Raw genomic sequence first — 16,842 nt, 5'->3', positions numbered from 1 at the left:
GAGAATCGCTTGAACCCAGAAGGCGGAGGTTGCAGTCAGTCAAGGTCACACCACTGCACTCCAGCCTGGGCAACAAGAGAGAAACTTCGCTTAAAAAAAAAATCTAGACACAAGAGACATGCATAGAAGGAAGACCGTGCAAAGAGACACAGGGAAAAGATGGCCACCTAAAAGCCAAGAAAACAGGACTGGAACAAATCCTTCCCTCACAGGCCTCAGGAGCCAACCCTGCAACACTGGCGTCAGACTTCCAGCATACAGACTGTGAGACCATAAATTCCTGTCATTTAAGCCACCCACTTCTTAGTACTTTGTTACAGCAGCCCTCACAAACTAATATATGTGGAATAGATAACACACATATACTTAATTCAAAATAACTTCTATCAACAATACCAAAATTAGCCTCCATTTAGGACTCAAGTAGATGCCCAAAGGTCTTTATTAAGAAAAAAGATATTAGTCCATACCGGAAAATCTTAGGACCACAGATATTTTAGTGAGCTGGGACCTCTGCAGTCATATAATCTAATCTACTCATTTCAGAAATTGATGATGATAATAATAATGATGTGCCAGGAACACATACATTAATTCTTTATAATAATACCATGAGCTACCACTATCATCCACTCCTTTTTTAAGATGTAGAAATTGATGTCCAGAAGTAAAGGTCACAAAGCTAGTACGTGGCGATGCCGGATCTGAATAAATTGAGGTGCACAGAGAAAAAGTAATTTACCCAAAATCATAGTTGGCAGCTCAGCTGGGTACCTAATAGTATGTCTCCTATATTCAAATCTTTTTTCTCAAAAAGTCAAATGAAAAAAGTTTCCTTTCTCAAAATATCTTATTGCACTGTACCATTTTATTCATGATAGTCAAATAAATGTCCATCAACTGGTGAAAGGATATACAAACTGTGGACTATCCAAACAATGAAATACTACCCAGCATTAAAAGGATCAGAAGTTTTATCCTTTTTAATGCTGGGTAACACAGATGAATGCAATAACATGAATATAACTTTAAAGTATTACAATATTCCCCCTTTATCCATGATTTCACCCTCCACGGTTCATTACCCACAATCCAAAAATATTATATACAGTAAGATATTTTGATAGAAACCACATTCACATAACTTTCACTGCAATATGTTATTATAATTGTTATATTTTATTAGTAGTTATTATTGTTAATCTCTTACTGTGCCTAATGTATAAATTATACTTTGTTACAGGCAAGTATGTATAGAAAAAACATAGTATACATAGGGTTCCCTACTATCTGTGGTTTCAGTCTTCCACTGGGGGTCTTGGAACATACCCCTCTCTGATAAGGGGAGACTATCGCACATGTGGAAGAAGTACTACTACATCTTATTATTAGTTATCCACATTTTAGTAGGAATAAGTGAGATCTTTTTCAGAGAACAGTCTTTAAAACAAAGAAAGCCAATGCAAAGCTTTTAAATTACCATGCCCTAAGCCACAACTTGTCTAAAGGTATCTGATTGAAGAATCAGAGTCTGTTCCGGCAAATCAGTATTGAGTGCTTAGTTAGCCTTTCTTTGGGATCTGGATTATAAGGTATTATGCTTGGGAGGCAGTGGCAAGCAGGCTTCACCTCACAAAGAACAGCAATGTGATGATAGCTAGTTCCCAAAGAGAGAGAGAAGAATGAGATGAACATGCAGAGAAGAGACACTCTGCTGAGAGCCTGCGGGAAATCTGATTGTCTTTAGTCCTGGGTTCTTATTTGCAGTCCAGCTGCATTTCTGTTCTTGGATCCTGTGGCATCTCCTGGGACACTCCAAAAGTTTTCCCATTTTTGGTTAAAATAATTTGATTACTTGCAATCAACAGAGAACCAACATGATCAAAAAGGTACCCTCTCTAGAGCTGAAGAACATTATTGAAAAACTAATAACCTCATGTAAAAAATAAACATTTTAATAACAACAAAGTAAAGTAAAGCATTAAAACTAAGGGTAGCCACAGTACTCTCAAGGGCCTCACAAGACAGTTTATTCCTTAAACTAGTCACGCAAAGAAACTACAATACAATGGATTAAAGAGTTTCAAAGCATGTGCTTTAAAAACAACTACATTTTTTCAGGAAAAAACAAGAGGAAATGATGCTTTAAAAATATGACTTTCATCATCTGTAGGTACCTACAAGAAAAGTAATATTGATTTAAAGCCAAAATTGAAACTGAAGATAACTTATTCTAATGTAGCCCTGTTTTGGTGCAGAAAACTAAGAGCCAACAAGCAAAGAAGGCTTGCCCAAGCTTACCAGTCATCAGTGATAAAGGACGGTTGAAACCCATCTCCTGAATCACAAGTCACTGGTCTTGCTGCTGCACAATAACGCAGCAAAGACAATCACAATTCTGTTCCTGGCTCCTTTTTCAACAAAAAAAAAAATCCTAAAACTGACCTGATTCTCTGTTCTGGGCTGGCATGAACCTGCTTAGAAATGATAAGAATGGCAGGCACTTTCTTCCTGAAGCAGACGTGGAGAAGTATTATACCTGATGAAGGAAAGGAAAAGAAAACTCAGTTTATGTTCAGAATATACATCATGAGTCATTCATTTTCTACTGGTTCTCTTTACCTCCTTACTTGTTGTCTTGCTTGTTTAATAATGGAACATATAGCACTTTATTTAAAATAGATTAAATTTGCTATTAAAGATCCACGAAAAATATAAAGTTATTTAAAGCTGGTCTCTACAGACCATCTGATTTCACTTCTTCATTTTACTGATAAGGAAACTTTGACCTGGAGAAATTATGCAAAGAATCAATGACAACACAGCTACTTAGTGTTAGAGCCAGATTCAGAACTCAACCCTTACCACTTCCAGTCCAGTACTCATTTGTATATCACAGACCACACAGCCTCTTTTCTTGGAGAAAAAATTCATGCTATTTCTCTAGGTGTATTTGTCATGCATCTCAAGATAAATGCGGTATAGAGCTGAATTGATTTGTTCTAAATTAAAATTTTAAAAATTGCTGCCTCATTCAAAGGTCATACTCTAGTCTCAAGTTATTTGGGTTGTCTTATACAGGATATATAAATGTTTCCTTTCATTTACCAGTCAATATTTCAATATGAAAACATTAGCATATGAATCATGAGATCTAGTTTCTAGACCTCTAGTAACTCTGCTCTCAACAAGTTCTATAGTGTAGTCAAACACATTTTGGTCCTAAAGTTCTTTAATTCAAAAAGGAGGAGCCTGGACTAATTCCTAGGGGCCTTCTAACTCTAAAATGTTATACCAAAGAATAGCATCATCTTTAATGACATTCGCCTTTTCAGATGAACTATGTGTTTTTGTTATGTAACTTTATTTGTTAAACTCTTTAATCATATTATTATAGTTCAAACAAAATCATTCAAAAGCATTGAAGGCAATATTGCCTTCAATAGACAGGTAATTATTCAAAAACCTAATCAATAATAACCTAGTTTTGCTGGTTTATCTCATTACCTGGCTGGTTCTATTACAGAAACCCAGCTAGAAGTAGGAGAAAAATCCCTCTTTTTAATTTTTATTTTTAATTTTTACCTGTACATAGTAAATATACAGATTTATAGGGTACATGAGATGTTTTAATACAGGCATACAATGTATAATAATCACATCAGGGTAAATGGGGTGTCCATCATCTCAAGCATTTATTATTTTTTTGTGTTATGAACATTCCAATTATACTTATTTTTTAATGTACAAATTATTAACTGTCACCCTATTGTGCTACCAAATACTAGATCTTATACATTCTTTCTAACTATGCTTTTGAACCCATTAACTATCCCCACTCTTGCCCCACCCACTACCCTGCCCAGCTTCTGGTAACCATCACTCTATTCTCTATTTATGAGTTCAATTGTTTTAATTTTTAGCTCCCAGAAATGAGTGAGGACATGCAAAGTTTGTCTTTCTGCACCTGGCTTATTTTGCTTAACATAATGTCCTCCAGTTTCATCTATGTTGTTGCAAATGACAGGATCTCATTCTTTTTTATGGCTGAATAGTATTCCAATGTGTATATACCACAATTTCTTTATCCATTTGTCTGCTGATAGACACTTAGTTTGCATCCGAATCTTGGTTATTGGTAACAGTGCTCATAAATATGGGAGTGTAGATATCTCTTTGATACACTGATTTCCTTTCTTTTGGGTATAAACCTGGTAGTGGGGCTGCTGGATCACATGGCAGTTCTATTTTCAGGTTTTTAGGAACCTCCATACTGTTCTCTATAATGTCTGTACTGATTTGCATTCCCATCAACAGTGTACGAGGGTTCCCTTTTCTCCACATCCTTGTCAGCATTTGTTATTGCCTGTCTTTCGCATAAAAGCCATTTTAATGGGACGAGTTGATACCTCATTGCGGTTTTGATTTGAATTTCTTTGATGATCAATGACACTGAGCACCTTTTAATGCATGTTTGTTTGCCGTATGTATGTCTTCTTTTGAGAAATGTCTATTCTGATCTTTTGCTCATTTTTTAAATCAGATTAAGGAAAAGTACTCTTTAAAAGTCTACCTCTTGGGTAGTTTCTAAGAAATATCCTGAATTATTTCCTCAAATCATTGATCTAGTTATTCATCCAATAAGTTTTTACTGAGTCACTTGCCAGATGGCAGATACATACAAGCTTAATGAGACAGAAAGCTTTAAAACAAGATAATTCTAGTGAAATACTGAGTGCTGTTAGAAATTCAGGTGGCAATAGAGAGTAGGCAGAATTAATGACATGTCTCCTAAATTATGACTTCAGATTATAGCTTATCTTTTAATATATTAATTATTACATACAACAATTATTTGGAACATTTTAAATTCAAAGCAAAATAATAGAATGAACATCCAGATACCTGTCACCCAACTCAAGAACCTAAGGGTAAGTTATTGATATTGTTCTACTAATTTGTTCCTCCTCCATTCCATGCTCCACCTCTCTTATCCCCACCACCCCCTGTAACCGCAATCCTGTATTTTGTGTTTATCATTACTTTGCTTTTTAAACAGTATATCACATAGGTACATCTTCCTGAACAATATAGTGTTCCATTTTGCTTGGTTCTGAAATCTATCAAAACGGTATCAAAATCTATCCTCCTGTCTTGTAGGATTTGGTTTTTTAATTCAATATTACGTCTCTAAAACTCACCCACGTTGTTGCATATAGTTGTAGTTCATTCATTTTCACTGCAGAATAATACTGCATTGTACAAATATATCACAATTTAATTATCCATTCTCTTGTCAATAGCTTATTTTCCCCTCCAAGTTTTGTTTTGTTTTGCTATTATGAACATTTATGTTATGAAAGTTCTGACATGTGTCATGTTCCACATGTGTCTGAGTTTCTCTTAAGTACATGCCTAAGAGTTAGGGAGTAATCTTAAATTTAACTTTTCATGATGATGCCAATTTTTACTTTCCCTAAAGTGTGTTTGGCAATTTATAACTTCACTACCAAAAGGTAGTAGCAGAACTACCACATCTACAGCCTCTCCAACGTGTAGTAATGCCAACTTTTTAATGCTGGGTATAGAATGGCATCTAATTGTGGTCTTAGTTCGCACTTCCTTGTCAATTAATGATGCTGAGTATTTCTTCATGTTTCTTGGCTATCTCATATTTTCTCTCGTATGAGATGCCTATTCATATATTTTACCCATTTTCCTCCTGACTTATTTGCCATTTTCATATTGTTTCATGTGTATTTTATATGTATTTGGATGCCCATTACTTGGTTTTACCAGTCTTGACCAAAAACAGGCAATTGTTGAGATAAGGGAGCAGAAGCAAAAATAGCAGGCGGCCAGAAAACTGGCAACAGCAAGTTAGAGTACCAATGATTTCCTCAACCCATTTTTTAATATAAATGTAATCTACAGACATCGTAAAGTATCAGAAATCTAAAATATTATAAAATCAATCTAGATTTACAATCTTTCATTTGAATATAAACTCAGCCAAGAACAAATGCTACAAAATGATTTCAGTACATTCTAACTACAATATGTAATATAGTATAATTCTCAGGAATCAAGTTTTACACAGGTCACAATTTAGACCACAATTTAAAGTTCCCATTTTGACCCTGACATTTTACATATTTTTACTTCATGCTTTCCTTGCCTCCAATTTAGAGTAAGTCAGTTACATTGTCAGAGGATTAAGTTTAAATGTATATGCACATATGCATAAAAACTAAATTTCGAAATTAAACTGTGTACATTGAAATGCCACAGAAACCTGAATTTCCAGACTTAGCTAGATGATTAGCTATATCTCCCTGGCCTATCTATGTCTTCTGGGTTGGTTTTCTTATATTAATACTTAAAATGGAAATTGTGCTGGGTCTTATCATACTCTTTGGGCTGGGAGTGGTAGCTCACGCCTGTAATCTCAGCTCTTTGGGAGGCTGAGGCAGGACTATCACTTGAGAACAGCAGTTTGATACCACCCTGGGCAACACAGTGAGACCCCATCTCTACAAAAAATTTAAAAATTAGCTGGGCATGGTGGCAAACACCTGTAGTCCTAGGTACTTAGGAGTCTGAGGCAGTAGGATCACTTAAGTCCAGGAGATTGAGGCCACAGTGAGCTATGAACGTGCCACTGCCCTTCAGCCTGGGTGACATAGCAAGACCCTGTCTCTTTTAAAAAAAATTATTTGGCTTAAAGATCAATGAGAAAATTTTTTTCCAAATAGCCCAGAAAGATTTTGTGGAGTCTCTTTCCAAATTTTATACAAAGTAGCCAGTTAAACTAAATAATAACAAAAAATAAATTTTCAAAATGTTTAACAAGCAGTTTTAGAGTCCTCCTAAGGCCTCCCAGGACTCCTGCCAGGTAATCTGCTGAAATGCATCATACGAGAAAAAAAAAATTCAAAAGCCACAGGCAATCAGAAGAGAACTTTCAGAATCTCTCATGACATTTACCTCCCCACCTGAATCTGTACCCTTTCACTGAATTTCAGGATTCACATCAAAATCTAACTCCTCTACTTTGCTACTAGATGTTACATGCCTAGAACACCAATGTCATTGCTCTAGGAAATCCCACTTCTCTCTCCTACGTCATCAATTTCCTCCTTCCAATAAAGCAAAATCACTGGCAAATACATTTCCAATCATTAGAAAACAAACAACAAAACCTCTCGACTCCTTATATGCCTCTAGATGATGGCCAATATCTTTGATTCCTTTTTTAGCAAAACATCACAAGCATGTACTCCTTGTCTACAATTATACTTCCATTCAAATTTAACACACTCCAATTAGACTTTTACTACACAACATCACTGAAACTTAAGGTCATCAATTACCTGAATATTGTTAAATCCAAAGGCCTATTAGTTCTCATCTTTCTTGACTTATCTGCAGCATTTGGCATGACATATCACATGCTGATACACTTTCTTTTATTGGCTTCCAGAACCAACTCTATTGGTTTCATCCCATCTCATTGACCTCTCCTTGTCAGCGTTCTTTGCTAGTTCCTCCTCTTCTCTCTGACCTTTAAAGTTTAGGTTCTTAGCCTTCTTCTCTAACCCACTGGCAAGTACTATTGACTTTATCTACAAAAATACTGAGAATCTGACCACTTCTTGCCACTTGCATAGTTACTATTTTGGTCAAAGTCTGTATTGTCCCTCACTTGGATTTTTGCCATAGGTTAGTAACTGGTCTCCCAACTTCTACCCTTGTCCTATTTTCAAGTCCTTTCTCATCGAAGTAGCCAGAGTGATCCAGACAACCTAACATAAATCATAAATCGCATAACATCTGCTCCCAAAATCTCCCAGTGGCTTCCCATCTCACTCAGAGTAGGCCATTTCTTTAAAAAATGACATAAAAGAACCTATAAAATTTGGCCCCCATTACCCCTGACTTCATTTCCTACTAACTTCCTTGCCATTCTTTTTACAGGCCAGGCACATCCTTGCCTTGGGGCCTTTATACTTGCTATTCTCTCCCTATATGCTTTTCCAAGAGATGATTACAGTAGACCCTTCCTTATCTGTGTGGGTTGGGGGCTGGATATGTTCCAAGACCCCCAGTACATTTTTCCCCATGCATATATACCTGTGATAAAATTTAATTTATAAATTAGGCATAGTACTCTTATGCTTTGGGGCCATTATTAAGTAAAATAAGGGTTATTTGGATATAAGCACTGCGATACTCTGACAGGTGTATTTCCCTTCTATTCCTATTTGTCTATGTCCTTCCATGAAAATGTAAAATCTATGAGGGCAATGGTTTTGTTTAGTTTAATGCTACAGCTCCAATGCCTAAAAAAGAATCTGGCACATAGCAGGCATCCAATTAACATTTTTTAAAATAAATAAACAGTTACTCTCTTAAGGCTAAAAATGGGAATCTTTCCTAGTTTATAAAACAAGATAATCTAAATAATCGGGGGACAACAACTAGATTTTTGATGTAAAAGAATCATTCTACAATTTCTTCAAAAGATAATTGATAATGATGATAACCTCGAAATATTTTATTAGACATTGTAACTGATACTTCCATAAATTTGATAAATTAACAAATAGTTCCCCTAATAATTAGGTTTTAGACTCTGGCCGTCCACAGAATGACTCATTTCTTTCCCACTAACTGCTGTCATATTTAACAATGGTTGGCATGCAGGGCCGTAACACCAGCACACAGGAAAATATTACAAAAATGTTCATTCCAAACTGGTTCCAGAGAAAGAACCAAGCTCTTTATAAATGAGGAAAGTCTAAAAATAAAGGGCAGATATTTTTTAATGTTTTCAATATTTTGTTTGAAAATAATTTCAAACTTACAGAGAAGTTAGTAAAAATACAAAAATCACTCATACTCAGATTCAGCCATTACTAATGTCACCTCTTTACTTTTACATTTGTGCTCCTGAGCTTTTACACTTTCTTGCATTCATACACACACATGCACACATACACTTTTTTTCCTGGAGCAAATGAGAATAAACTACATACATCAAGCCCTTTCCTCCTCTTCTTCCAATGTGCGTTTCTTTAGCAATACTTTCTCTTATAAGGAAAGCACAGTGATCAACTTCAGTAATTATAACATTGTTAGAATATTTTTATCTATTCTATGGTCTATATTCCAATATTCTAATTTTTCAATTGATCCAATAACATCCTGCATGGTATATTTTCCCCCATTCAGTATAAGATCCAGTCTAGGGTCAGGTACTGTAGTTAGTGGTTCTCTCTTCTATGCCTCCTTTAATTTGGAACACTTCCATAGCCTTTCTTTCTCTTTTATGACACTGACTTTTTTAACGACCACAGTTCCCTCCCCGCTTTTTAAAGTAGAACATTCCTTATTTTGCACTTGTCGAATGTTTCCTCATGATTAAATTCAGGTTATGCAGTCTTGGCCAGAATACTACAGAGGAGATGATGTGTCCCCTCAGGGTGTCCTATCTGGAGTCACATGGTGACCATCTGCCCCATATTGTTGTTGGATCGCACCAATGCATAATCACTATATTATCCCTTGCAATTAGTACACAGTCTGTGGGGTGATGCTTTAAGTCATCGAAAATATCCTGCTTCTCATCAAAATTTCTCCCTCATTTAGTTATGACTCTTGCCCTACCTAATATCTACTACGCTGGCTACAAAATAATCATTTTTCCAACTCTAAAGCTCAGAGTCCTACTGGAAGAAAGAGCCTTCCTTTCTCCTCTATTCATTCACTTATTTTTATTATCATTATGTATTTATTCCTATTTCTAATGGTTCATAATTATTATACTTACTTGATTATTAAATTATCTCAAATTTGGCTAGTAGGAATGCCAATAGGCTTCTTGTGACATGTTCTTATTTAAAAAAAAAAAAAGTTTCTATTTTCTCGCATTAAAAAATAATCCAGGCTCACATGGTATGTGCCCTACCCTATCCTAGAATCATCTATTTCTGTGAGGAGCTCTGGTTCCTTTGACTTGAGAATGGTATTACAGAATTCTAATTCCAAGAATTTGGAGTTAGGTATGCTCTTTGCCTCTTGGCCTTTTTACTGGACAGAGCTAGGAAATGTATGAATGCAAATACACATACAAATTTATGTACATATGTCTGTACATGCAATTACATGTACACATATATTGGCTTAAAACGTAATGAACTCACTGATATCTTCAATTCCAATCCACCTGCACAGAATTTATTTTGCCTTCTCCCACCCCATATTTGTGTGTCTCTCCTTCTTCAGGGAGAACCCTCACTCCAACAACCTCAAAACATTTACTCAATCCCCAATACACCTAAAAAGTCCCAGAAGTGCTATGTCCATATCACTATGAAAAGTAAACCTAATAGAATGAGTTCAAGAGTTGCCTGCAACCCGTCTCTTTCAACTCTACCCAAGCTGAGGGTATATGGTATAGTTATAGTACCATGTTATTAGTAATAAATTACTTAGATTTACTCTTTGTTCCCTCAATGGGGGTACAATACTAATTTAAAATACATTCAGGTTCATTTGTTTCAGTGGATTAGGATTCTCCCCATTTCCATCCTTATTTTGAATACTGAAAAAAACACACTATGAAAAGCCAAAACTATATTTTTTAAAAAAAGGTTTACTTTGAAGTGTCATTGCCTCCCATAAACCTCTGGCCCCATTACCTCTCACTACCCCTTCTTTTTGTAAAGTCAAGCATATATATGTATGTGTTATTTTCCCTTTTTTCTTACATAAAAGATAGCACACTATATATTCTTGTTTATACTAACCAGCACAATCCAGATTGAAGAAAGCTCTTCCCAAAGCCTTTTATAAGATACAATATCCTGATATCAAAACCCGTCAAAGAGATTAAGAGAAAAGAAGACCAGAAATTTCATATTTTTTGTGAACATAAATGCAAAAACTTTTAACAAAATATAAGGAAACCAAATCTGGCAACATATAAAAGGGGTATTACATCATGATGAAGTGCATTTATCCTGGAAATGCCAGGCTAATTCAATATTCAAAAAATTAACATAATTTACCATTATCAATAAAATAAAGATTAAAAACCATATAATCTCAATAGATATTTTAAAAATCACTTGCAAAATTCAACATCTATTAATGATAAAAGCTCTACTAAACCAGGAATAGAATGAAACTTACTCAACCTGATAAACAGCCTCTTTAAAACAGATATAGCTAACATCATATTTAATGAAGAAAGACTGAATGCTTTCTCTTTTTAACATATACTGGAAGTCCTAGCCAGTGCAATAAGGCATGAAAAATAAATAAAAGGCAAAAATGGAATGGAAGAAGTAAAACTGTCTTTATTCCAGGCAGCATGATTATCTATATAGAAAACCCCAAAGAGTCTACCAAAGAAACCTCCCTAAGTTAATAAGGGAACTTAGCAAGACTGCAGTATACAAAGTTCAATATACAAAAATCAATTGTGTTTCTACATATTAACAATGAAAAAACTAAAAGTTATAGATAGATAGATAGATAGATAGATAGATAGATAGATAGTACCATTTATAATAGCACCCAAAACACATGAAATGCTGAGGGGTAATTCTAACAAACTATGTGCAAAATCTGTATACTGAAAACTATAAAACAATGATGAAATAATCACTAATGAGATAATCATTGATAACAATGATGAAATAAACCAAAGATGACTTAAGTAAATAGAGAGATATTCTATGTTCATGGATTTGGAGGCAATATATTCAAGGAATCAGTTCTTCCCATATTTACCTATAGATTCAATGCAATCCCAATTAAAATTAGAGTAGACTTTCGTTTTTGGAAATCAACAAGATGACTCTAAAATTTACACAAAAAAGAAATCAAGAATAGTCAAAACGATTTAGAAACAAAACAAAATTGGAGGACTCATATTACCTGATTTCGAGACTTACTAAAAAGCTACAGTAATCAAGATAGTGTGGCAGTGGTAAAAGCACCTAGATCAATGGAAAAGGACAGAAATTCCAGAAACAGATACACACAAACATGGTCAATTGATTTTTGACAAAGATGTCAAGCAATTTAATAGGGAAGGAAAAATTTTTCACTAGCCAGTGCTAGAGTAATCAGATATCTACAAGCCAAAAATAAATAAATAAATAAATAAAACTCACAAAAACGTCAATCAACCCACACATCACACTATATACAAAATTTAACTCAAACCAAATCACAGACGTAAATATACAATCTAAAACTATAAAACTTCCAGAGGAAAACTTCGGGGAAAATCATTGTTACTTTGAGTTAGGCAAAAAATTCTCTAACAGGATATAAAAAGTAAAAACTATAAAAGAAAAAAATGGGCAAAGTGGACATCACCAAAATTAATTTCTGCTCTTCAAAACACAGTGTTATAAAAATGAAATTAAGCCAAAAACTGGGAGAAAGTATTTGTAAAACACATACCAGACTGGAACCCAAAATATATAATGAATTCTTTAAACAATAAAAAAAAAAGCAAACTGATTTTAAAAAGAATAAAAGATGTCGACACTTACTTTTAAAAAAAGGATACATACAGCAAACAAGCAATGAAAGCTCACTACCATTATTTATGAAAAGCAAATTAAAACATTTTGAATGCTGCTATGAAAATTAGCCTTTTTGTGGACATGTGCTTTCATTTCTTTTATAGATATACTTAGGAATGGAATCTATAGCTCCTAATGAATATGTTTGAATTCATGAGACACTAGTTGACTGTTTGCTAAAATGGCTATACCATTTCACCAGGAATGAATGAGAAGAAACTTCTAGTTGCTGCATATCCTTACCAAACTTAACATCATCAGATTTTACATGTATTTGTCATTCACATATTCTCAGTAAAATATCTGTTCAAATTATTTGTTCATTTTTCGACAGGGTTCTTTGTCTTCTTATTATTGAATTGTGAGAGTTCTTTATATATTCTGGTTCATATCCTTTGCCAAGTATGTATATGTTTTGCAAGTATATTTACCAGTCTGTGGCTAACCTTTTTTTTTTTTTTAAATGGTGAAGCATGTTCATTTTGAGAAATTTCATTAAGCTTCAACTTACAATTTGTTTACTTTTACTTACGTATATACAGCAAACTTGAACAACATGGGTTTGAACTGTGTTGTTCAATTATATGTGGATTTTCTTCTGCCTCTGCCACATGAGACAAGATCAACTACTCCTCTCTTCCTCCTCCTCTTCGGCCAACTCAGTGTGAAGACAATGAGGATGAAGACCTTTACGATGACCCACTTCCACTTAATGAACAGTAAATGTATTTTCTCTTCCTTATGATTTTCTTAATGTCATTTTCTTTTAACTAACTTTCCTGTAAGAATACAGTATATGGCTGGGTGTGGTGGCTCACACCTGTAATCCAAGCACTTTGGGAGGCCGAGGCGGGTGGATCACAATGTCAGGAGATCGAGACCATCCTGGCTAACACCCAGTGAAACCCCATCTCTACTAAGAATACAAAAAAATCAGCTGGGCGTGGTGGTGGGCACCTGTAGTCCCAGCTACTCAGGAGGCTGAGGCAGGAGAATGGCGTGAACCAGGGAGGCGGAGCTTGCAGTGAGCCGAGATCACACCACTGCACTCCAGCCTGGGCGACAGAGCAAGACTCCGTCTCAAAAAAAAAAAAGAATACAGTATATAATACATATAACCCACAAGATGTGTATAAATCGACTGTTTATGTTATCAGTAACACTATCAGTAATTAAGTTTTGGGGAAACCAAAAAAGTTATATGCAGATCAACTACACAGGAGGTCACTTCCCCTAGCCCCAACATGGTTCAAAGATCAACTGTACTTGAATAAATTTATTGAAAAACAAAACAAAACCAAAAAAACTGCTCTTTAAAGGTGACAAAATCATCATCAACTAGTAAATAGCCTAAGGGTGATACAATTTGGCCTACACATACTAAAAACTGGAAAATAAAAGTCTTTACACTACCAGTTTTGAGCCATTCATTGTGTTGGGTCCCTACCAGAGGCACAGACATAAAGCCTAAAATTAGCAAGGAAGAGTAACTGTTGAAGGCCTCCCTCTTGCAATTTGACCTCTGAATTATAAATATTCCAGATTAGGATATATGGCACTTTTGTTAATTATATAGCAAATTTTAAATGGAAACTTCAGGTTGATGGGGAAAGCAAAGAAATTCAACTTAAGTATAATTACATGAAAAACTAACTCGTGTAATGATTTTCAATAAGCACCTGATTGTCAAATACATATGCTAAAACAAATAATAAGACTCTAAAAATATCTTTTTGCTGACTGAATAGCTTTATATAAGTATTATTAGTCTTTAATTACTCCAAAATTATCACTCCTAACTTTAAGAAGCAAAAATCAGCCAGGCATGGTGGCTCATGCCTGTAATCCCAGAACTGTGGGAGGCTGAGGGGGATGGATCACTTGAGCTCAGGAGTTCAAGACCAGCCTCTACAAACCCATTCTCTACGAAAAAAATTAAAATAAAAAATACAAAAAATTAGCTGGGCATGGTGGTGCACACCTGTAGTACCAGTTACTTGGAAGGTTGAGGTGGGAGAATCACCTGAACCTTGAGGGAGGAGACTGCAGTGAGCCAAGATCTTGCCACTGTACTCCAGCCTGGGCGAGAGTCAGACCGTGTATCAAAAAATAAACAGGCTGGGTGCAGTGGCTCATGCCTGTAATCCCAGCACTTTGTGGGGCTGCGGCGGATGGATCATCTGAGGTCAAGAGTTCAAGGCCAGCCTGGTCAACATGGTGAAACAACGTCTCTACTAAAAATACAAAAAATTAGCCAGGCGTGGTGGCTAAGACAGGAGAATTGCTTGAACCTGGGAGATAGGTTGCAGTGAGCCGAGATCACGCCACTGCACTCCAGCCTGGGCAACAGAGTGAGACTTCCTCTCAAAAAAATAAATAAAAATAAATAAATAAATAATACATATAGTCACTGGATGTGGCTGAAAGTCTTAAGTTTTGGGAACTTATAGAATATATTATTACTTCTGTAGTAGACACTTCCTGGAGTAGCTGGAAAGCTTATAATCCTTCCCTTTTCTGTGTCATGATCAATGGCCTTGAAAAGATCAAAAGATAAAAAAGAGGGAGATTCTCAGAATAGCTACTTGAATGAACCTCTCACAACAGGGTCACAGCCTAAAAAAATTCCTGTCCCATGTGTATGTTCACCAGAATTCTGCTAACAAATCAAAATACAAAGCCTCTTAGTAATTGAGTGGATAAGATGACCCACATCACAGACCAACTCATACTCCTCCAGCCAGCCTGGTCCTTGCTCAATAGGTTCATGAAAACCACCACGTGGAAGGAGAAGCAGTTATGCAAGGGCAAATCTGCACAAACTCATTAAGACTGACGTCACTGTCACTACTGTTAAGAACACATTTGCCTGAGTCCCCCATAGAGAGACTACTTCTTAGCAGGTAAATTATAACACACCCTTTGCATTACAGAAATGGTGATGGCTGGTTTTCACTATAAGAAACACCAATTCTGAATTTGTCTCTGCTAGCACCACCATTCAAGATTAAGTGAATGCTTCATATAAATCACACTCACAGGGCCTCTGATCCAGGAACTCACTTCAAATGGTGATGGGCAGATGCCCAGGGACCTCACTAGTCTTATCAAATAGACTCTTATTCAGACACAGCTGTCCTCACAGAGGAGTAATGGCATTTTGAAGCTTGACATGCAAGTTGTTGCGCCACCTGAAACCTTCTGATATTGGGGTGCTGTCCTACAGCATATAAAATAAGCTCTGAACCACCCATTAATATATGATGTCTCCCATCCTCCCATCTCCGGAACACACTGGATGTGGGAACCATGTGGTGATGGTGGAGGTGGTATATTTCATCTGCTTGCAAAGTTCTGCTTCTTGTCTCAAGAACTCTGGAATCTGTTGATCTAGAAATTTTATTTAGTACCCAAGAATGAAATACTTATACCAAGAAACAAAATAACTGTTTCACTCAATTGAAAGCAGAGTTTTATTTCCTCATAACAATAAAAAAACAAGCAAAAATGGAGGCTATAGAATTGACAAAGGTGACTGCTCCTGACCATCAAGGAGAAGACAGGTTGCTACTGCACATCTGGGGCTAGGAAGATCATGAGAAAAGAACTTGGGGGAATCTCATATTCTCTGGCAGTGCCGTACACAGTGTTAATGTGAGTGAAAGATTATCACAATTCTATACAGTTGGAACTACCAAACCTCAGACCCTTTCGGGAATGAAGGACTGAGTTAGCTTGCTAGAAACAGAACCCTGATAAGCCAGGACACTAGCAGAAGGTAACAGAAATATGTAATCTGAAGTGAAACAGGTTAGGGCTTTGTGCTCAGATGCAAAACTAAGGACTGTGGCCACCATTTATTTCCTTAATAGTCACTGGTGTGTGGTAAGTACCCTTCTCTTTCCCTTTAAATACATTTTCTCTTTATTTCCTCTTCCTTTCTCTCAAGCATGCAGATGGCAAGTTGGCAGGAGTTAAATTTAGGTTGTAAAATATCAAGAAAGAATCACAATGGAACCAGAAGGCAGCATGATATCACTCAGAGTCAGTAGCCCTATGGCACTGCCTCTGGATATGGTACTTGAACTTGCTTTTTGATTTTCTCCCACTGGAAAAACTGCATCAATACATGGGATAGCAGGGTTATCTCTACTAGTGGGGAGGAAAGCAAAGGGAAAGAGACAGGAAAAGCAGTGGTTAAGCTACCAAAGAGTGAGATGTTCTAGACACCTAGGAG

General features: G+C 35.9%; 1 protein-coding gene across 8 annotated transcripts in view; it reads right to left on the bottom strand.

The window, feature by feature from the left end:
* WDFY3 (WD repeat and FYVE domain containing 3) overlaps positions 1–16,842 on the bottom strand; it is a 296,015-nt gene that overhangs the window by 259,485 nt on the left and 19,688 nt on the right. For 6 of the 8 annotated variants that reach the window (XM_055111312.2, XM_034958524.3, XM_034958529.3 and 3 more), the window contains exon 2: positions 2,446–2,539. The exons of the other annotated variants lie outside the window; for them this stretch is intronic. The gene's annotated coding sequence lies outside the window, so the exon portion shown is untranslated. The remainder of the gene's footprint in view (positions 1–2,445; positions 2,540–16,842) is intronic. 8 annotated transcript variants of the gene reach the window in all.

The sequence above is a fragment of the Pan paniscus genome, chromosome 3 (genome assembly GCF_029289425.2).
Source record: "Pan paniscus chromosome 3, NHGRI_mPanPan1-v2.0_pri, whole genome shotgun sequence".
NCBI classification, from domain to species: Eukaryota; Metazoa; Chordata; class Mammalia; order Primates; family Hominidae; genus Pan; species Pan paniscus.
Note: the sequence above shows the minus strand (reverse complement) of the source record. Positions and strands in the feature narration are given on the sequence as shown.